We start from the raw sequence: 20,917 nt of genomic DNA, 5'->3' as shown, positions 1-20,917 counted from the left end.
CTGCTGTTAGCAAAGACACAGTCATTTACATTTTTGAAACCAAGGATCCTTCATCAAAATGACATACTGACGTTTTACATAAAGTCTACCAAAGATACACAGTCTAGGTAAACACAAACGAATTGAGCAGTAAGTCTCAATGACCACCTACAGAGTTGGAAAGAATGCTAATCTTTAAGAAGTCACATTGCCATCGGAAGAAAGGAACAAATTTTGCTGTGGAGCAGCAGGCATTCCCATCTTTGAGGAGGTCTGGTTAATATGTGATGCAGATGCATTAGGGAGGGAGGAGGCTCAAGTGAAGAGAGAAGAGAGAATTTTATGCTTAACTTTTCTTTACCTGTCTTAAAATATAATTTCCTTTTTCACTTTCCCCTTTTGATCATTAATCTTTAGATAGCATTAGGTGATCAAATATTTGTTCCCCCAATAACAGGGTCTTTGCTTATTTGCTCTGGATCCATCATGTCCCTCAGTCTTATTACCCCAGTTCTTTCTTTCCTTTTTAGGAGTTATGCTAGTAGAATGCCTGGCAAAGGCTGATAGACAATCGTGCTCCAACAGACGCTTACAGCTTTTTTAAAAAAAAAAATCAGGTCCAAACCATATTTGTGTGGTGGGGTCAAAATTCCCCGTTTTTGTTACCGTATCTGTTTGTCTTCTTTAGTAGCAATTTCTTGAGCTTATAGATGACATCTTTTACTGGATTAGCACGGTTAACAGAGAGCAGTGGACAGAAAATTTCAAGGCTTTATGGCGTGAGTATTTAAAGCTGCGTGTTTGGCTGCAGCATCAGCAAGCTGATTTCCTTTAGCTTCCATAGTGTCGGTTTGGAATGTCCTGGTGTCAATAATTGCTAACTGGTTTTTTGGCAGTTGTATAGCAGTTAATAATTGCAATCTGTTTTTCATTTTTTAGGTTGTCCTGAAGAGGTTAAAAACCTCATGGTTCCCATAGCATTCCAAAGTTGTGTGCCACTCCAGAAGGCATTGCAACTGTCAGTATAAATATTTGCTAGCTGGTCTTTAGCAAGTTGAAAAGCTAAGGTTAGGGCAATTAATTCAGCTTGTTGTGCTGACTTTTTCTGGTAAATAAGAGCTTTCACTTATGTTCACTGTGAATGTTATTGCATATCCAACTCTATAATGCCCCTGCTTATCCTTTAAGTAGAACCCATCTGTAAATCAAATTAGATTAGCCTTATCAATAGGAGCTTCTTGTCATTCCCGGGAACAAGAAGATAATCTGTTAATAAATGCAGTCGTGATTGTCTTCTTCCTGTAGTTCTGGAAGCAAAGTTGCAGGCTTAAGGTTATTACAGAAAGCAACAATACTTCATAAGAAACTAGTCGGTTTACAGAAGTGCTGAGTGTGGTGAGAGTTTAGAAGGACTCAACTGAGTGTGGAGCATAAATAAAGAACACCCCCATTGCTATTTCTTCAATAGTCTTATGTAAGAGTGAAATAGCCCCCATACAAGGTGGAAGTCCTTTTGCTACGGAATCAAATTTAGTTTCAGAGCATAAAAGCAAGTCATCTACAAACATTTTTGTAAAAGCATCAAAGTAAGACAACTCTATAAATGACAAAACACTTAAAAAACATGGTTAAAGACCTGATTACAATGCAGTTGTTAAGGAAATTTGGCTATTTCTGTGACATACAACACTTTAAAATAATAACTAGAAATATGACTGAGAACATACCACAACATTTCAAATTTTAGGGAGTTCATATAATTTCTAGAACATTAGAACCTTCTAAGAAGGTTTATCATTACTTATTTGACAATATTTCCCATGTAATTTAACATACCAAAAAAGGCTAATTAGTTTAATATCTCTCTTTGAGGTGTTCAGGGACCCTCTGAAACATTCCGAAGTTAACTAGAGGTCAAAAGAACATTTAGAATTTGATTTGAGGAAATTTGTCAAAGACACCAAAAGGTTTTTGTTTTTTTTTTTAACATCTTTATTGGAGTATAATTGCTTTACAATGGTGTGTTAGTTTCTGCTGTATAGCAAAGTGAATCAGTTATACATATACATATGTTCCTATATATCTTCCCTCTTGTGTCTCCCTCCCTCCCACCCTCCCTATCCCACCCCTCTGGGTGGTCACAGAGCACGGAGCTGATCTCCCTGTGCTATGCGGCTGCTTCCCACTAGCTATCTACCTTACGTTTGGTAGTGTATATATGTCCATGCCACTCTCTCACTTTGTCACAGCTTACCCTTCCCCCTCCTCATATCCTCAAGTCCATTCTCTAGTAGGTCTGTGTCTATTCCTGTCTTACCCCTAGGTTCTTTGTGACATTTTTTTTCTTAAATTCCATATATATGGTTTAGCATATGGTATTTGTCTTTCTCTTTCTGACTTACTTCACTCTGTATGACAGACTCTAGGTCCATCCACCTCATTACAATTAGCTCAATTTCGTTTCTTTTTATGGCTAAGTAATATTCCATTGTATATATGTGCCACATCTTCTTTATCCATTCATCCGATGATGGACACTTAGGTTGTTTCCATCTCCTGGCTATTGTAAATAGAGCTGCAATGAACATTGTGGTACATGACTCTTTTTGAATTATGGTTTTCTCAGGGTATACGCCCAGTAGTGGGATTGCTGGGTCATATGGTAGTTCTATTTGTAGTTTTCACAGCAAGATCCTTTTTGACCCACCTCCTAGAGAAATGGAAATAAAAACAAAAATAAACAAATGGGACCTAATGAAACTTCAAAGCTTTTGCACAGCAAAGGAAACCATAAACAAGACCAAAAGACAACCCTCAGAATGGGAGAAAATATTTGCAAATGAAGCAACTGACAAAGGATTAATCTCCAAAATATACAAGCAGCTCATGGGGCTCAGTATCAAAAATACAAACAACCGAATCCAAAAATGGGCAGAAGACCTAAATAGACATTTCTCCAAAGAAGATATACAGACTGCCAACAAACACATGAAAGAATGCGCAACATCATTAATCATTAGAGAAATGCAAATCAAAACTACAATGAGATACCATCTCACACCAGTCAGAATGGCCATCATCAAAAAATCTAGAAACAATAAATGCTGGAGAGGGTGTGGAGAAAAGGGAACACTCTTGCACTGCTGGTGGGAATGTGAATTGGTACAGCCACTATGGAGAACAGTACGGAGGTTCCTTAAAAAACCAAAAGGTAAAAAACAAACAAACAAAAAAACCAAAAGGTTTCAAACGTTTGGCTAAGTAGGATCATAGTCGCTGTGAAACAATAGTCATTTAACCAAAGGGACAATAAAAAATTTCAAAGGCAAATACAGAAAGTTACAAGAGATTGCTTAAGAGTTAGTAAAGACACTTTACAAGCTATTTATCAAAAGAGATTGATATTTCAAGAAAACTTTTTTCTCTTAACAGAGTAAGAAAACAATTTCTAGTTTTGTACAACTTTACTATCAAAATTCATTCACTTGATTAAATTCAGTCTATTCTTAGTCTTTCCTGACCATGTATAAAACTTTTTACAGGGTTCCTTTTTTAAAATTTCTTTTATTAAATTTTTTTTTTCTGATCCATGCATCCTTCATTCCATCACCAACGGCTGTGCTGCATCCAAGCAACAGTACACAAACTGGCAACCAACCGCAATTCACCTGTACAACGATCGGAGGCTTACAGTACATTTAATGCTTTTAAATTTGGAGACAAATTTTTTAAATAAAACCAAAGAACCCTCAAACCCAAACCTCCAACCAATCAAGTAGTGTAGCAATTTTAAGCATCTTACACTTCTGATGCTTACTGGAGCAACTCCAGTGTGAAAACCCAAATAACTCCTATACTAGAAAGATTAGTTTAGTGAAATTTTAATTACATAAATTTTTCAAAGCATAAACTTGTAATTTTTTGTCTTGGAAGTGTTATTAAATTTTTAATAGAAAACATAGGAATAAAAACATACTAACAGGGACTTCCCTGGTGGCGCAGTGGTTAAGAATCTGCCTGCCAGTGCAGCAGATGCAGGTTCGAGCCCTGGTCCAGAAAGACCCCACATGCCATGAAGCAGCTAAGCCCGTGTGCCACAACTACTGCGCCTGTGCTCTAGAGCCTGTGAGCCACAACTACTGAGCCTACATGCCACAACTACTGAAGCCTGTGCACTTAGAGCCCATGCTCTGCAACAAGAGAAGCCATCACTATGAGAAGCCCATGCACCGCAACAAAGAATAGCCCCCGCTGTCTGCAACTAGAGAAAGCCCACACGCAGCAACGAAGACCCAATGCAGCCAAAAAATAACAAAATAAAAATTAAAAAATGAAAACATATTAACAAAATGTAGGCAATCATTTACATTACAAACAAGGAATTTGCAGTTTGTTGTTGTAGACTGACAAAAGAAAGCTACCCATTAAGAATCTATGCACAATGTAATTGCAAATATGTACAGTACTTTAAAAAAGCCTACAAGGAGGACTTTACAGAAGGACAGTCGGCTAGGTTCTTTGTTAGACCAACCAGATGAACGAAATATTAAAACTCTGTGGACTAGTAGTAAGTTTACTCTTAAAAAAAAAACCCAGGGCTTCCCTGGAAGCACAGTGGTTAAGAATCTTCCTGCCAATGCAGGGGACACGGGTTCGAGCCCTGGTCTGGGAAGATCCCACATGCTGCGGAGCAACTAAGCCTGTGTGCCACTATTGAGCTTGCGTTCTAACTAAGCCCGTGTGCTCCAACTACTGAGCTTGCGCTTTACAGCCCACAAGCCACAACTACTGAGCCTGTGTGCCGCAACTACTGAAGCCTGCACGGCTAGAGCCTGTGCTCCACAACAAGAGAAGCCACCACAATGAGAAGCCCACGCACCGCAACAAAGAGTACCCCCGAGGGGCTTCCCTGGTGGCACAGTGGTTGGGAGTCCACCTGCCGCTGCAGGAGACATAGGTTCGTGCCCCGGTCCGGGAGGATCCCACATGCCGCGGAGCGGGCCCGTGAGCCATGGCCTCTGAGCCTGGGCGTCCGGAGCCTGTGCTCCGCAATGGGAGAGGCCACAACAGTGAGAGGCCCGTGTACCGCAAAAAAAAGAAGAAGAGTACCCCCGCTCGCCACAACTAGAGAAAGCCTGTGTGCAGCAACAAAGACCCAATGCAGCCAAGAATAAATAAATAAATATATTAAAAAAAACCCAACCAGTTTCCTTTTGTTTAAGAATATTCCAAAAAAAAGAATATTCCAGAATATTCTTAAGAATATAATTTATAATAATTATAAATATTATGTTTATATGTTCCAGTTGATGAAGCTGTTCACAACAGTTCCAGTAAATTACCCTTTAATTGATTGGGGGAAAGATCGGCATGTTAACAAAAATTAACGAAGGAATTTTCATCACAATGGTTTCCAGTTACACTATCACAGTTTCACAAGTGGATTGGGCCCCTGAATGCAGGGGCTGAAAGAGAGCTGCAGGTCAAATACTGAGAATGAGGATGGAGAGAGGTTGAGTCCTGCAGAAATGAATCCTACTGTGATGGGTTAGGTAGAGAAAGGGATGTGAGCATCCTTTTTACAGCATGAGAAAACGGTCCCCCCACTCAGCTCTCATTCCCATTCTGCAAAGCAATGAAGCTGGAAATCACAATCAGTTTAACATGTGTGAGTTGGCAGAACCTCTAGATACAAAAGACCAAGATGTCCTCAGCTCTTTGACTGATTAGGATGCCTGGAAAGCTGGGCACTTCCTCGTGATTACCACGCCATGACAGCTATCCAGTTAAAGGATGTGCAAAACAGAGGACTCTTGTAGATGAGATAAAATCAAGTCATTCTGAGGAATTAGGAAGTTCGTGAGATATGAACTGTTTTAGTCTTTCCAGGTATTGTGCATAAAGCTCTATGTCATTATGTCTTTGACCCAGAGGGGCTCCACGGCCCGGGAACAGCGTTCATACATGGCCAGGCCATGGGAGAAATCGATGACCTCGTCCTTTGTACCGTGAATGACCAACACGGGAGAGGTGACTTTAGATATCTTGTCAATGCTGGGGAAAGCATCAAAGCACTATGTTTTCCTGGTATTGGGAAAAGCCACACGCAATCCAGGCATCAGAGGCGAACGGAGAATTACGGCTGCACACTCATACCCGGAGGCCAGGTGTACAGTGGGGACGGTCCCAAAGCTCTGACCATACAGGATGATGTTCTCAGCACTTACGCCATACCAGGTGCGCAGCGCCTGCCACGTGGCGTCGATAGCAACGTAGAGGTTCTTTTCAGAGGGCTTGCCCGAGCTGACGCGCCGTAGCCGGAGTAGTCGTAGGAGAAGATGTTGCAGTTGATGCGCGAGCGGAGGCCGATGTATCACAAGGAGCTACACGTCTGGCCCAGGTCCACGGCACTGCCGTGGGAGAAGAGCTGCGTGTAGCCGCTGGAGGGCGCGCAGCGCACGAACATGCAGCCGAACCGGTTATCCCGGGCCGTGCGTGAGAAGACCTCGACGGCGTCCAGCTTGCGCCGCGAGTACTGCCAGTCGGCGCGCTAGCTCAGGTGCAGGCTGCAAGCGCCGGGCCCCGTGCCCTCCTCGGGCCGCTGCTGCGCGGGCTAGGCTGCTGCGCCGGCTGGGGGCCGCGCTGCTCGGGCGCCAGCACCGTGTAGGTGGGCTCGGGCCGCAGGAAGGCCAGCTTGGCGGCGATGCGGCTCGGGCAGGGCGGGCAGCAGAAGAGCCAGCACAGCTCTCCCGGCGAGAAGCCGTTCATCCTGACGCCTGGTTCGGGCATCGGGGCGGCCTCGAGCGGCCAAGCAAGGCGGCTGCAGTCCGTCGGCCCTTTGGCAGGAGGAGGAGGAGGAGCGGAAGGAGAGGCGCAGGAAGGGCGAGGCGGGGCTGGCCTGGCCGGCGTGGCGCTTCGAGCTGCGGCGGGTCAGCTGCGGCCCGGGTGGCCGGACGAGGCGCAGGCGGCCGGGGCCCGCGCGCAGCACAGAAAGCCGCGGGCCACGGCTGCTGCTGACACGCCGGCTCCAGCGCGCCGCCCCCAACCCCCCTCACGCCCGCCGCCTCCACTTTCGGGTTATCCAGGGTTCCTGTTTTTAGATTTAAATTAATTTCTACAAACACACCACTTCATAACACAATCTTACAATAAAGCAGAAAAGATATTTATTAATAGTCTGGAACGTATTCTGTGTCTCGGTAATAAGAGGTCAAAAGTAGGTAAACATAAATTCCTTTAGCAATTAATGTTCAGTATTTTATCTTATTAAAAAATGATCTAGAGGGAATTCCCTGGCGGTCCAGTGGTTAAGACTCCGGCTTTCACTGCCATGGACCCAGGTTGGATCCCTGGTGGGGAAACCAAGATCCCACAAGCAGGGAAGCGAGGCCAGAAAAAAAAAGATCTAGACATTCAATGAATTTCCATCATTTAACTTAATTTAGCAGAACTCTAAAGCTTCAAGTTACCAAATACCTGGAGAAACTGTTTTTAGGCAGATATAAAACATAATTATTTCTAAAGAGCTCACCCAAAAACTTTTATCTTATTTATCTCTATTTCATTACTCATGAAAATATCATACCAAGTTAATTTTATTGTTGACCAATTTTATAACAGAGATAACATGAGCTTACTGATTTTCAGTAAACCTAGGTTTAGTATAGTATATTGTATAGTACATTAAAAGTACTATACTTAATGTTGATGACTCTAAGTACATGTCTATAGCAATTAAACCATCAACTTAATCTTATTTTTATTCATTAAAAATCCTAGATCATGTGATTCTTTAAAAATTTTGGGCTAGTTTATGTTATATTTAGAAATATTTGATTTGTAAGTGCTTATTTTTAAGTCAGCTCTTTAATTAATTTCGATAACACCATCCGAAGGTAGACACATATTATATATATAACATACACACAGACATATGAATATCCAGAAAGACACAGAGATCTCATAGTTTTGCTGCTTGAGTTTAAAAAGGTTTCTTTTCCCTTTTATTCTCTCAGTTTTAAGTTCTAATTTAGCCAGAGCTGTAGTCTCAGGCGATGAGCACTGTGTTTAAATTTCAAGGGCATGATAAGTATTATAAATCCAAGGTTTCCCCTAGAAATACTTCTATTCTCTGAGTCAGAATTTTGGAAACATGTTTTATCAAGCTGGCTTTCTCTGCTTATGGAAAAAACAGTTTTGGAATGTCAGAAGAGCTCTATCCTGGCCATTTAAGAGTTAAGATAATGCTTACAAGTGTTGGCTTCGTTCCAATTGTACATGAAGCCAGCTGGAGTTCCAGTGCCTGGCTGTCCATCAGGGAGCTGTAGAGCCTTTGAAGCATGTTTTCCCATTACTAATTTGGTAGTCTAATTTAGATATGATCTGAACAAATTTCTCAGGGCAGTGTGATGAATGCCATGTGTGCTGCTTCTGAGCCTAGCTCCCCAAGGAGTTACCTGGGGTCGCTTCCACTCTTCTGTGTGTCTCGGTTTCTCCCTCTGACAGTCTAAAACTGCCGTGAGTGCTTGGAGCACTGGGTGATCAGCCATAATTATTGTGCATCCCCATGAGCAGAAGTTACTTAATGGTTGTAGTGGGATCCCCTGTGGGACCACTGCTAGTCATGAGGACTGACCCTCAGACATCTGCTGGGTTCCCAGTTGCCTGAGAATGCCTTGTGGCCGCAGGAGCAAGGGCCCCTTTTCTTTTGAGCTGCAGGCTAAGTCTCTCATTTCACTAGCAAACATATATACAACATATACACATATACACCACATATACACAATATTTCCAACTTAAGCCAAAAACTTAAAAAGCCAGCCAAGCCAGTTCACTCTAAAATTCCCCCTAGGCCCTTGCCTAGGAAATGTCAGTACATCCCTGGGACTCCAAGTCCCAAGAAAAATAGCTTGAGTAAAATTTAGGATGTCATTTAAAGCAGTGATGTCCAGACATCAGGAGAACTCACCAAAGCACCTGAGGAATACCTAGAAGCCTGTGGGGCTCAAAGGGCCGGGGCTGGTACCAAGCACCAGTTCGGGGTAGACTCCAGGTTTCTACTGGTGGTGTCTCTGATATCCTGCCAACTATGCCAAGCAAATGTTTACAGAAATTCAATTAACAATGAAGATAAGAAGCAAAAGAGAATTTTATGCAAGTCAAACTGGGGATTATAACGCAGGAGACAGACGCTGAGAAGCTCTGAGAACTGTTCCTCCTGTTAGTAGAAGGCACAGTCATATACATTTTTGAGACAAAGAATCCTACAACCAAATGACATGCTGACATTTTACATAAAGTTCACCAAAAATACATTGTCCAGGTAAACACATACAAAGCAAGCAGTATGTCACTATGACCCCCTATAGAGTTGTGAAAGAATGATAATCTTTAAGAAGTTGCATTGCTAGCGTCAGGAAAAGAAAAAAAAAACTTTGCTGTGGAGCAGGCATTACTGTCTTTGAGGAGGTCTGGTTGATGTGTGATACAGCTGCACATTAGGGAGGGAAGAAGGACGACGAAAGGGGTGCAGGAAGGGAGACAGAGTTTTATGTTTAAATTTAATCATCCGATAGTTCACCCATTTTCCCAAAAGGCACAAGATTGTATTTCCCATTTTGGACCAAGTAGAACCCATCTTTGCCTTTAGATTCCCTAAGGCAACTTAACTCTGCCCGTTTTTCAACAGCGGTTCAAAAAACATGGAATCACGAGTTTTCCCCCTTTTGAACAGAGCAGGGTGACTTACCAAGAAGCTTCCACAAAGGTCCCTCAACAGAATTGGAGAGCACAACACAAAGGGAGTAGAGCTGGGTTCCCAGATCAGTCACAAATCAGTGAGCACAATGGGTTCCAGCATCAGTTACTCACCAGCCTCCGGATTCTTAATGGGTCGTCTTTCCATCCTACTTTTAGCGACAATAATTAAAAGAACACTCAGAGTTTTACTGGATATTGAGGAAGAAACAAACTGTTCGCAAAAATGAAGATTTCAAACTGAAAACTCGTATGAAGCTCTAAGGCTTGACATCTCCGGGAGGCTTATAAAATAAACAAGAGGAAGTTGTTTGACCTTTACAATGATTGGCTATTAAATACAATGGAGGTTTCCAGAGGTCAGGGGATTGGTTAAAGTGATTATCTTATTCCGTTACAGGAAGACAAGGGTTTTTTGTTTTTAAATGATTTTCAAAGGTATTTACAAGAAATAGCTTGAGTTAAATTACCCTTATGTTTTGAAATAAACTCGATTTAGTTTTGTTTACATGGCTTATTCGGTTTTGTTTGCTGGGGGGGGGTTTCAAACCTGGTTTCTATTTTATTTCATTTCACCCCACTTCATTCACCTCATCTTATCACCTGCAACTCCCATCTTTCTCGGTGTGAGCACGGCTCAGTTCTCAGTGTCCGCAGTTTCTAGGTGGCAGCACCCTCGAAAGCGCCAAAACGGACATTTGACTTTGGCCACAACGCCGCTATCTGTGCTGTGCCTCCCTTGCTGGGCCCCGGCACCCTTAGGCGCTCTGTGTCAGTGTTTGGTCGGTCGCGGTCCCGGCAAGTGCACTAGGCCGGCGTTTTCTTAGAAGTAGTTTCCACTAGAGTGCAGCCGGAGCTTTCTCAGGGTCGCAGCCCCGCGGCCTTCCCCATCCCTCGCAGCGGGTGGCTGGCAGCAACGCAATTGCTTTGAGCCATTTTCAAATAGAGAGTTCCGCATTAGCTATGCTGCACAGTTCACTCATGCTAGTCGGAGTGTGCCCGGGAATGCGCTTTGGAGCGTGGCAAACACCGATTTAGCGAGAGTGACAGCGATCATCTAATCCTAGGACTGCCCCTTTCAACGGTGTTTTGCTGTTTGTTTCTCGTAGGGCTAGTTTCTCTGAACGATTGGCTTGTAAAGATTCTTTTCCGGTGTGTTTTGCTCTGTTGTTTTGTTTTCACATGTATCTTCATTTTAGGATTTCTTATGCATTTGTAGTATTTTAATTTACATGTAGTTTTCTACCGAGTTCCTGAGTCTGTCTGCGCTCAGCGGCAGCTCCCTGGGCCGCCTGCGCCCGGGAGCGGAGGAGCGCCGCTGGGTTTCGGCCGCGCTAGCGCCCAGTTCCGCTCGCCGCGGGTGCTGCGCGGGGCCCGGCTCCTGCCGCCCAGTCCGCGTTTTCTCAGCCGCACTTTCGCCAGCAGCGCCGAGCGGGCGCTTTCACTTTGGCCGCCACCCTCAAGGCACCAAAGGGAACTCTTCTCCCTCGCGTGGGCCTGGGTCCTATGTGCCGTCGCCTTCTCGGTCCTAGCACCGCTCCGTTCGTGGCCAGCCGGTTCAGCGTCGCGGCACCGTGATTCGCGCCCGTCTGGCGCTCCGTTGGCGTTTTCGCTAGGAGCGAAACGGGCCGCCGTTTTCCTGACACAACGCGAATTTGCACCCAGTGGGTGTCCAGTAGGCTGCAGCACCGTTCCTTCCTCCAACCCCGAAGTTTCTCGGCCGCTGACCGCTAGTTTCTCAGAGTTTCTTGGGGACTTTCCAAGGCGCCAGGCGCCTTACCTCGCTGAAGAAAAGGGGAATTCAACTAGAGTATACGCCGCGTGCGGGGCTGACATGGGGCACTGTTGCGGTCCCGCACACACCTGCGAACTCCCCCGGAGAGGAACCAGCACCAAGGAAGAACACCAAGAGCCAGTGTAGATCAAAAGTATATTAGTAATAGGCGTTTATTAAGCACAGAAACACAAACCGATCGATCGGGGCCTCTTCCAAAAGAAGGGTGAGACCCCGAGCCTTCACACAGGTGCTGTTTTATACCCCAGGGTAAACAGGATGTTCGTGCTAATCTTAACCTCTCGGGTCGGCCACCTGGAACTCAGAACTTTGCTGTTCACAATATGCTTGGCAAGCAAAGCTCAGTTTTCCCAGAGGCTAAGTCACGCGGTTAGCAATAAAAGCAATTTCAGTACAAACAGTTTCAAACCAAAGCATTCCACCATTGATTCCAGGCATGACAATCTAAACTATAAGTTCTGGGACAATGTGTCTCGCCACATTCCCCCCTTTTCTTGTAAATCAATCAAATCCTGGATTCTGTTTCATCGGTATCTAAATGAGCATATGTCCTTCTTAAAGCTAAGATTTTTATTTCACTAATTTTTTGCTTAACAAACTTAACTAAAGCATTAAGTATACAGGGCCCAACTAAGAGTCCCAGGAATAAAAGGATTACTGGTCCTGCTAAAGCTGAGAGAAGAGCAGTCATCCAGGGAGACCAGGTATACATTCTTTGGTACCAAGACTCAGAGGCCTGTCGATTCTTTTCTCTTTCTTCGATATTCTTCCGCACAAGAGCAAGGGAGTCTCGCACTACTCCCGACTTATTAGCATAGAAGCAGCATGTTTCTCCTAGAGCTGCACATAACCCACGCTCTTTTAAAAACAGTAAATCTAGTCCCCTTCTATTTTGTAATACCATCTCGGCTAAGGAGTCCACCTGATCCTGTAGGGTTGTAATAGATGCAGTAAGATGTCGTAAGTCAGCATCTATCAAAACCTCTAAATTCCTCAAATTTTGGTGGCTAGTGATGAGTCCCGCGGTTCCTATAGCCGCGGATCCGGCAAAACCTAGTCCTATCAACAGGGGAATCAGAATAGGTACCGCACGATGAGATCTTCGGGTCCCTAGCAGGTGGGCTCTTCCTTCAGTCCCTCGGAATAGATAAATCTGGGGTAAAATATGAACTAAAATACAGATGCTGCTAAATTTAGTAGAGCTTACACAAGGGGTGATGTCTTTCATACAAGCAAACCAAGTTCCCCGGGGGGAGCGCAATATATATTCAAAACCCGGCGCACTGGGAATGCTTATAGTATGATTACAAATATCATGGTAGGGTGTTAGGGTCACGTTAAACCCTTCACGAATTACACATGTTCCATTTCCCTTTACATCTCCCAAAGTTACATGGGGGTCTTCCCAAGAGCACCCTCTTGCATCCATTGTGTTGCGGATGTGAGTTTCATTTTGTCCCATTGAAGCCCGAATTGCTAGCCCCACATAATAGGGGGGCTGTGGTTTTTAACAAAGCCAGCAGTCCTCAGCCAGTAAAGGATAAGTTCTGTTTATGAGGACATGTACTTCTTCTACTTGTTTAAGGAGGGTGTCCTGAGGTGATTCCTGCAGAAGGGTACTTTGGGTAGGAGGAGGCAGTTTAGCCTCCTCGTTGGGGGAACTCAGGGCTGTGACTGGATTGAAAACGGGTGCCTGAGGTCGGTATTGATTTCTGTTTGGTCCTATGGGATTTAGTGTTCGGGGCTTTTGTACTCGTTAGAGTGTGAATAAAGCCCCAGGGTCTGGACCATATATATATAATCTTATTCCCCAAGTTTGCCCCGTTGTCCATCCCTCAGAGCTTGCTTCCTTAATACACAACTCCAAAGGGTTACATTCCTTTGGGTCTTTGCAGGTGGTACTTTGAACCCGCCATAAGGTGATCAACGGGTCCTTATTAGTTACTCAGGGGGCCAAAGTTTCACAGCCCCATGCTCCACAATAGTATTCTTCCTCCAGGGCACATTCTGGGCTTCCCTCCCTGGGGCAAGCATACCATTGGGTATTTCTAAGGGCTTTGGTTACCTCAGCACTGTCACAGCCATGGGGTTGTCTCCCAAATCTTCCATAGCCTTTGTGGCCATAACCTCTAAGACTGTTCCCGGCAATATCACAAAGATCGAACCTCAAACAGGGCCGAGTTGAAGAGGTTTCATTTTTAGTTATAGTGAGGCCCGTAATTCCATCTCTCAATTCCCAGACATAAGGGTACCCTTCTGCTAACAATATGATTCCTCCTCCATTTGGTCCTCCCCCCAAAATTTTCAATAGTCCCCATATTAACAAGACTTGCGAATAATGCGCAGCTTCAATGGATCCTGCGGATGAGCCTGGGCTTTCCATGTTGGAGGTTCTCCTTCTGGCTCTCCCGCTGTGTGGTCCTTCTTTATCCTGCTGTAATGGATCCAAGTCCGCACGCCGTCAACCTTGACTGCGGTCGGGGTGGTCAGCACAATGAGGTGAGATCCTGTCCACTTGGTCTCCAGTGTCTGGGGGTTATGTTTTTTTCACCCAGACCAAGCCTCCAGGCTGTAAGGCATGGGGTACAGCAGGGGGTGATGTAAAAGCGTCTTTTAACAAAGGTTTAATAAAGTCTTGAAACCGTTGCAAAGCTAGAAGTGATTAAATTTTCCCTCTCTGCCAGCAGATGGAGCTCTTCCCTAATCCTAGGCAGAAGAGGAGGAGGAACACCAAACATAATTTCAAAAGGGGAGAATCCCTTCATATAAGGGGTGCATCGGACCCTCAAGAGGGCCAGTGGGAGGACATCTACCCAATTTTGGCCAGTCTCTGTAATTAATTTTGTCCATGTCTCCTTCAAAGTCCTATTCATTCTTTCTATCTGTCCTGAGCTCTGGGGCCTATAAGCGCAGTGTAATTTCCATCTTATCCCCAGGGCCTTACTAACTCCCTGTGTGACCTGCACTGTAAACGCTTGTCCATTATCTGTCCCTACCTGAAGCGGCAGTCCAAACCTTGGTAAAATTTCCTGCAACAATTTCCTTACTACTATTGAGGATGTCTCTTGTCTTACCTGCCAGGCTTCCACCCATCCAGAAAAAGTGTCTATGGCAGTAAGTAAATATTTATATCCATATTTTCCCGGCTTAATTTCTGTAAAGTCCATCTCCCAAAATCGGGCAACCTCATTTCCCCGGTACCTCTTCAAATCCTGGTGTGAGATGTTGGCTCCTTGGTTCACTTGAGCACAAGTCACGCATCTTGTAATCTGTTGTATCTTCTCCTTTAGTCCTGCTATTCGAAAATGTTGTTTTATTAATTCATATAATTTGGTGGAACCCCGGTGGGTCCCTTCATGTAGACGATGAATCAATGTTTTCCCCAAAGTTTCCGGTATGAATACTCGCTGGTATTCATCTTGGATCCAATTCTTCCCTTCTGCCTCCGTTAATCCCCCCCGCTTTTTTTGTAATCCAGTCCAAATCTTTGGGGGAATATTTAGGAAACCGAGGCAGCGATGGATCTGGAAGTAAATTGGTAAGCTTGGGCTTTTGAGTTAAGACCTTAGTAGGAGTTCCCATGGCTGCCTGTCGGGCTGCCTGGTCAGCGAGTCTATTTCCTTTGGCTATTGGGGTTTCATCTCTTTGATGTCCGGGACAATGTACTATAGCAAGTCTTTTTGGTTCCCATATTGCTGCCAAAAGATTCAGTATTTCTTGTTTATTTTTAATGGTCTTACCTTCTGCAGTCAAGAGGCCCCTCTCCTGGTATATCTGTCCATGTACATGGGTTGTGGCAAAAGCATATCGGCTGTCTGTGTATATGTTAGCGGTTTTGTCTTTTGCCAGTTGTAAGACTTTTGTAAGTGCAATCAGTTCCGCCCGTTGGGCTGAAGTTCCGACGGGAAGGGACTGTTGCCAAAGAATTTCTGAAATTGTGGTGACAGCTGCTCCAGCTTTGCGCGTCCCTGCATCTATTAAGCTGCTACCGGCAGTGAAAAGAGTCAATTGAGGATTTTGGAGTGGAATGTCAGTCAAATCAGATCGCAGGGTAGTGTAGGTCTGGAGGGCTGATAAGCATTCGTGGGGCTGGAAATCTTTTTCTTCTGATGATTGAACCGTGGTCGGCAAGAGAGTTGCTGGATTCAATGTTGATGTAATTTCCAGAGTTATCCTGGGTTGGTCCAGGAGTAATGCCTGATATTGTACTATTTGAGCATCAGAGAGCCAGCGCTCAAGTGGGATACGCAGCAAAGTTTCAACTGCGTGAGGAGTAAAGACGTTTAAGTTCTGTCCCATAGTCAGTTTATTAGTATCTCGCACCAGCAAGGCAGTGGCGGCTATCTGCCTTACACAGGGTGGCCAGCCGGAGGCCACCGGATCCAGCTGTTTAGAGAGATATGCTATGGGTCTGCGCCAGGGACCTAGTCTTTGGGTTAGCACCCCTCTAGCTACTCCCGACCGCTCGTCGATGAAAAGTTCAAATGGTTTATTTGGATTTAGGAGTGCTAGGGCTGGGGGTGAGGTCAAAGCCTCTTTGATGTTCCTACAGGCAGCGGCCCGCTTTTCTGTCCAATCTCTATAGTGGTTCCTTTTAATGCTTCATATAAGGGCTTGGCCAATTCGGCAAAGCGTAATATCCATAGACGGCAGCATCCGGCTATGCCCAGGAATTCCCTGAGTTCTCTCCTGGTCTTAGGCTCAGGGAGTGCCAATATGGCCTGTGTCCGTGATTTCCCCAGCCGTCTCTGTCCGTCCTTCAAAATATACCCCAAATAAGTCACCCGATTTCGGCAAATCTGAGCTTTTCGCGTAGAGATTTTATAACCAAGTTCCTGTAGCAATTTTATTAGTCCTTTTGTCCCCTTTAAACATTTCTTAAATGTCTCCCCTGCTAAGAGTAAATCATCCACGTATTGCAAAAGAGTCACCTCAGGAAATTGGTTGTGGAAAGGCTGTAAGTCACATCGTAAAGCCGTACTAAAAAGGGTAGGGGAGTTTTTAAATCCTTGGGGTAGTCGAGTCCAAGTCAATTGGGTTGGTTGTCCCTTTTCATTTGTCCATTCAAATGCAAATAGCGGTTAGCTTACAGGAATGGAAAAAAAGGCATCTTTCAAATCAAGCACAGAGTACACTTTGCGTTGTGGAAGAAGTAGGCTTAAAAGCGTATATGGATTTGGAACCGTAGGGTGTATGTCAGCCACCCTGTCATTTACTGCCCGCAAATCTTGAACAGGTCTATAGTCATTACTATCAGGTTTCTTCACAGGGAGAAGGGGGGTATTCCATGGGGGAATGGCAGGGGTCTAGGATTCCTTCCTTCAAGAGCCGTTCGATGTGAGGGGTAATTCCCCTCCTGGCTCGGTCATTCATAGGATACTGCCGTAACTGAATGGGGCAGGCTCCCGCCTTCAGTTCGATGACCACAGGCACTCTATGTGCCGTTCCCCCAAAGGGATGGTTTTCAGCCCATACTGTGGGGAATTCCTGTTTTAATTCAGCAATAAGGGGGCAGTCCGGCCCCAATAGCAGTCCTTCTTCTTGCAAAGGGACCGTAATTAAAATTGTGGGTATCCTGTCTGGTCCGAAAGCAAATTTGAAGCCGCCTTTGTCAAACTTGATACTGGCTTTTAACAGCTGCAATAAGTCTCGTCCCAAGAGGCCTTCATATGGGCAGTCAGGCATGACCAGGAAGGAGTGGGTGACTGTTTGTCTGCCTAAGTCCACCTTGCGGTTAGTAGTCCAGGAGCATTGCTGGGTTCCAGTAGCCCCCTGTACAAGGGTGGTACCGGGCAATTTTGGTCCAGAGTCAGTTTGTAAAACCGAAAAGGTGGCTCCTGTGTCTATGAGGAAGGTCTTGGATTTTCCCCCCACTTTAAGGTTTATCAAGGGCTCGGGGTTGGGGGGTGGTTAGAGCCCTGACCCCTTCAGTCTGAATCTATTTCCAAAATCTTAGGGGCAGCTGGTGACTGTTCTTTCTTGGTCACCAAGTCTGGGCATTTATTTTTCCAGTGGCCTTCTTTCTTGCAATAAGCACATTGATCTTTCTTTAAAGGCACACGAGGGCCGGGGGTCCTTTTCTCTCTTTTGGGTTGGAAGCCTGACCATTTCCTATCGTTAGGCCTATCATTTAGGACTGCCGCCATTACCTTAGATACCTGCCTCAATTGTCTTATTTCGGTGTTATCTCGATTGTTATAAAATTTTAAAGCTATTTCCACCAATTCTGACAAATTTTTCCCTTCAAATCCATCTAGTTTTTGTAATTTCTTCCTAATATCTGGGGCGGATTGGGCCACGAAGGCCAAGTTAACAGCCCGTCTATTCTCAGGGGCCTCGGGATTGATAGGAGTCCATAATCGGTAGGTTTCCATGAGCCTCTCTAAAAAGGCTGATGGGGACTCCATTTGTCCCTGAGTAACTTCAGTGACCTTAGACATGTTAGTTGGCCTCCGTGCCGCCGCCCGAAGTCCTGTCAACAGAGCCTGGCGAAAACGGGCAAGGGCCTGTCCCCCACCCCCGCTCTGTATTGGGGTGCCAGTCTGGCCTGGTTGTCGGGAGGACAGTCTCAATGAGGTTTAGATTCTCAGTTGGTCGCCCATCTGGTCCCAAAACCTGTTTTCGGGCTTCCCTCCGAATCTTTTCCCTCTCCTCGGTAGTAAATAAAACCTGTAACAGCTGTTGACAATCATCCCAAGTGGGTTGTAACAAAAACTGTCTCCAGGAGAGAAATCAAGGCCTGTGGTTTCTCTGAAAAGGGAGGATTTTGCAATTTCCAATGATAAAGATCAGTAGTAGAAAATGGCCTGTATGTAAGAAAGGGTCGAGCTTCCCCCTGTCGGGAAGGCCGCTGATGCAAGGGGAGGATGGTTTGGGCTGATTCCTTGATTTGTCTCCTAGAGCGAGTATGATGTCTCTTTGTTTGGTTCCGCGGAGTGGACTCCGTGGAACTAGAATCTGCATTTGGGGAAACATAAGGAGGGGGAGGTGCGGAAACTTCAGGAGGAAAGGTTTCCTCTTCTTCGGCCTCCATGAGTGGGGCTGAAAGTCCTTTTGGATCGTTTGAATCATCCTTTTTATCTCTAGTAAGTTTTGCAGAACAAATCTTATTTTTGTTTTTGGTGCAGTTTTGGGGGGGGGGAGCCAGGGTTTTAGCTATGTTGGTGGCTCCTCCACCAAAACTCGCCAACTCTCGATATATGGAATCTGCTCATCATGAACCTTAAACACAATTGTCTCAGTGGCTACAATAGTAGGAAGGGAAAAACGTACCTTCGGATGGCCATCCCACACCAAATGTAGGCCATTCGAGTTCACAGAAAGTACGTAATTTTCCCGGACTTACTTGACTTCCATAGCCCTTGGCGACCTGCCGAAAGTCTCCGAAGTGACTTAGGACGAGTCCCAAGGGTGCTGGGGTCTTACTCTTACCTTGACCCATGCTTACTGTTGGATGAAAAGTTAGAACAGAGAACCACAAAATCCAAACAAAGATAAAAGCGAACACAGTAGTAGCGGAAAGCAAATAGAAAGACCAGTGACCTGACGAAAGAAGGTCCCAGTTCAAGGTCGGGAAGTTAGAATAACGAACCCGACGTTGAAACCCCAGCGGGGGATCACGGCGTCCCGTGATCTCCCCTGACTCCGGACTTATAGCTGCGTCCGGCAAGTCCCTATGAGTCTTAGAAATGTTGCCGGCAACCCAAGTCTGATAACTCACCCGTTGGAGATGCAGGCGTGGTCGTCGAAGGGAGGGACCCTGTTTCAGATCTGTAACCTCCGCTTCGGAGCTTCCAAAGACAGGGAGGGACCCTGTTTCAGATCTTTAACCTCCACTGTCCGATCCCGGACGAGCCCCCAAATGTTGCGGTCCCGCACACACCTGCGAACTCCCCCGGAGAGGAACCAGCACCAAGGAAGAACACCAAGAGCCAGTGTAGATCAAAAGTATATTAGTAATAGGCGTTTATTAAGCACAGAAACACAAACCGATCGATCGGGGCCTCTCCCAAAAGAAGGGTGAGACCCCGAGCCTTCACACAGGTGCTGTTTTATACCGCAGGGTAAACAGGATGTTCGTGCTAATCTTAACCTCTCGGGTCGGCCACCTGGAACTCAGAACTTTGCTGTTCACAATATGCTTGGCAAGCAAAGCTCAATTTTGCCAGAGGCTAAGTCACGGGGTTAGCAATAAAAGCAGTTTCAGTACAAACAGTTTCAAACCAAAGCATTCCACCATTGATTCCAGGCATCACAATCTAAACTATAAGTTCTGGGACAATGTGTCTCGCCACAGCACTGAGTTAGAACCATGTCCAGCACGGTATAAACGCTCGGTTAAGGTTAACTACAGTTCTACTTATAATCGTTCTCCTACTGCGATTTCTCAGGGGCAGCAAAGTTCAAGAGGATTGAACTCGGCGGTGTCTGAAAATTTGTACTATCTTCCCTGGGAGCTATTCCCTATAATCTTCTCACCTCGCTTTTCTAGTTTCCGGCACCGCAACCCAACCGCACCCTCCCCCTCGTTTCCCTGCCAGGATTCCATGTGCCGCCGCTGTAGACGCGGGTGCTGTGACTCAGCTGCTCAGCTGTTACAGAAACCCTGGCCTGTTAACTGGGAATTGCAAGCATATTATTTTTATAATCTGTTGGACCACGGGGTGATAGTTTGCTTTTTCAGACTCTAAAAGAATTTTTCCAGTAAGGGCTAGCTTGTGGAACATACAGCTTTAACAGGAGGGCTGCTGATGTGTGTTGTAGACACTGATAGGCCTTTATTAGAATACTTTGGGTTTCTACCTGTCCTTTGTATACATGAGGAAGGAAATCAGAAAGCACAGGAAATAAATGACATTCTTGAATTTAATAAAATTTTCATTTAATCCTCAACATTTCCAGTTAGTATTTCAAAATACTTAATTTGGGGAGAATAAATGAACTATCCCTTGAATCATGGTGAGAGTGATTTATCTGTATTAACTTGTTTGCCATTACTACTGGTAGTATTTGCAGTACAATTCTACAGTTATTTTGAGCAATTCTAAAATCCAAAACTTTCTGCAGACATACCCCTTTGAGTTTAATCTAAGAGGTTAAAGTGTACTCTATATCCAGTTAACATGAATATTAATAGGAATGGGTGATTACTGGGTAATGTCCTGACCCCACAGGCAGGGTTACTGTCTTGCAGGGCAAGCACATATCATCACTTCATGATTTACACATTCTGAATTCCAACCAAAATAATTTCTGAGATGATTTTGTGGACCTGTAATTTTTCTAGTTATATAGAAATGAAAAACAGAAATGGAATCATGATATACATACCATTATGTAACTAGCTCTTTTTTACTTAATATCTTGTATCTACATAATAACATTGCA

General features: G+C 44.9%; 1 pseudogene; it reads right to left on the bottom strand.

The window, feature by feature from the left end:
- Positions 1-3,271: 3,271 nt before the first annotated feature.
- On the bottom strand, positions 3,272-9,858 carry LOC141278272 (alpha/beta hydrolase domain-containing protein 17C-like; annotated as a pseudogene).
- Positions 9,859-20,917: the final 11,059 nt, after the last annotated feature.

The sequence above is a fragment of the Tursiops truncatus genome, chromosome 3, assembly GCF_011762595.2.
Source record: "Tursiops truncatus isolate mTurTru1 chromosome 3, mTurTru1.mat.Y, whole genome shotgun sequence".
In the NCBI taxonomy this organism is placed as follows: Eukaryota; Metazoa; Chordata; class Mammalia; order Artiodactyla; family Delphinidae; genus Tursiops; species Tursiops truncatus.
This window is presented reverse-complemented; position numbering and strand designations above follow the sequence as displayed.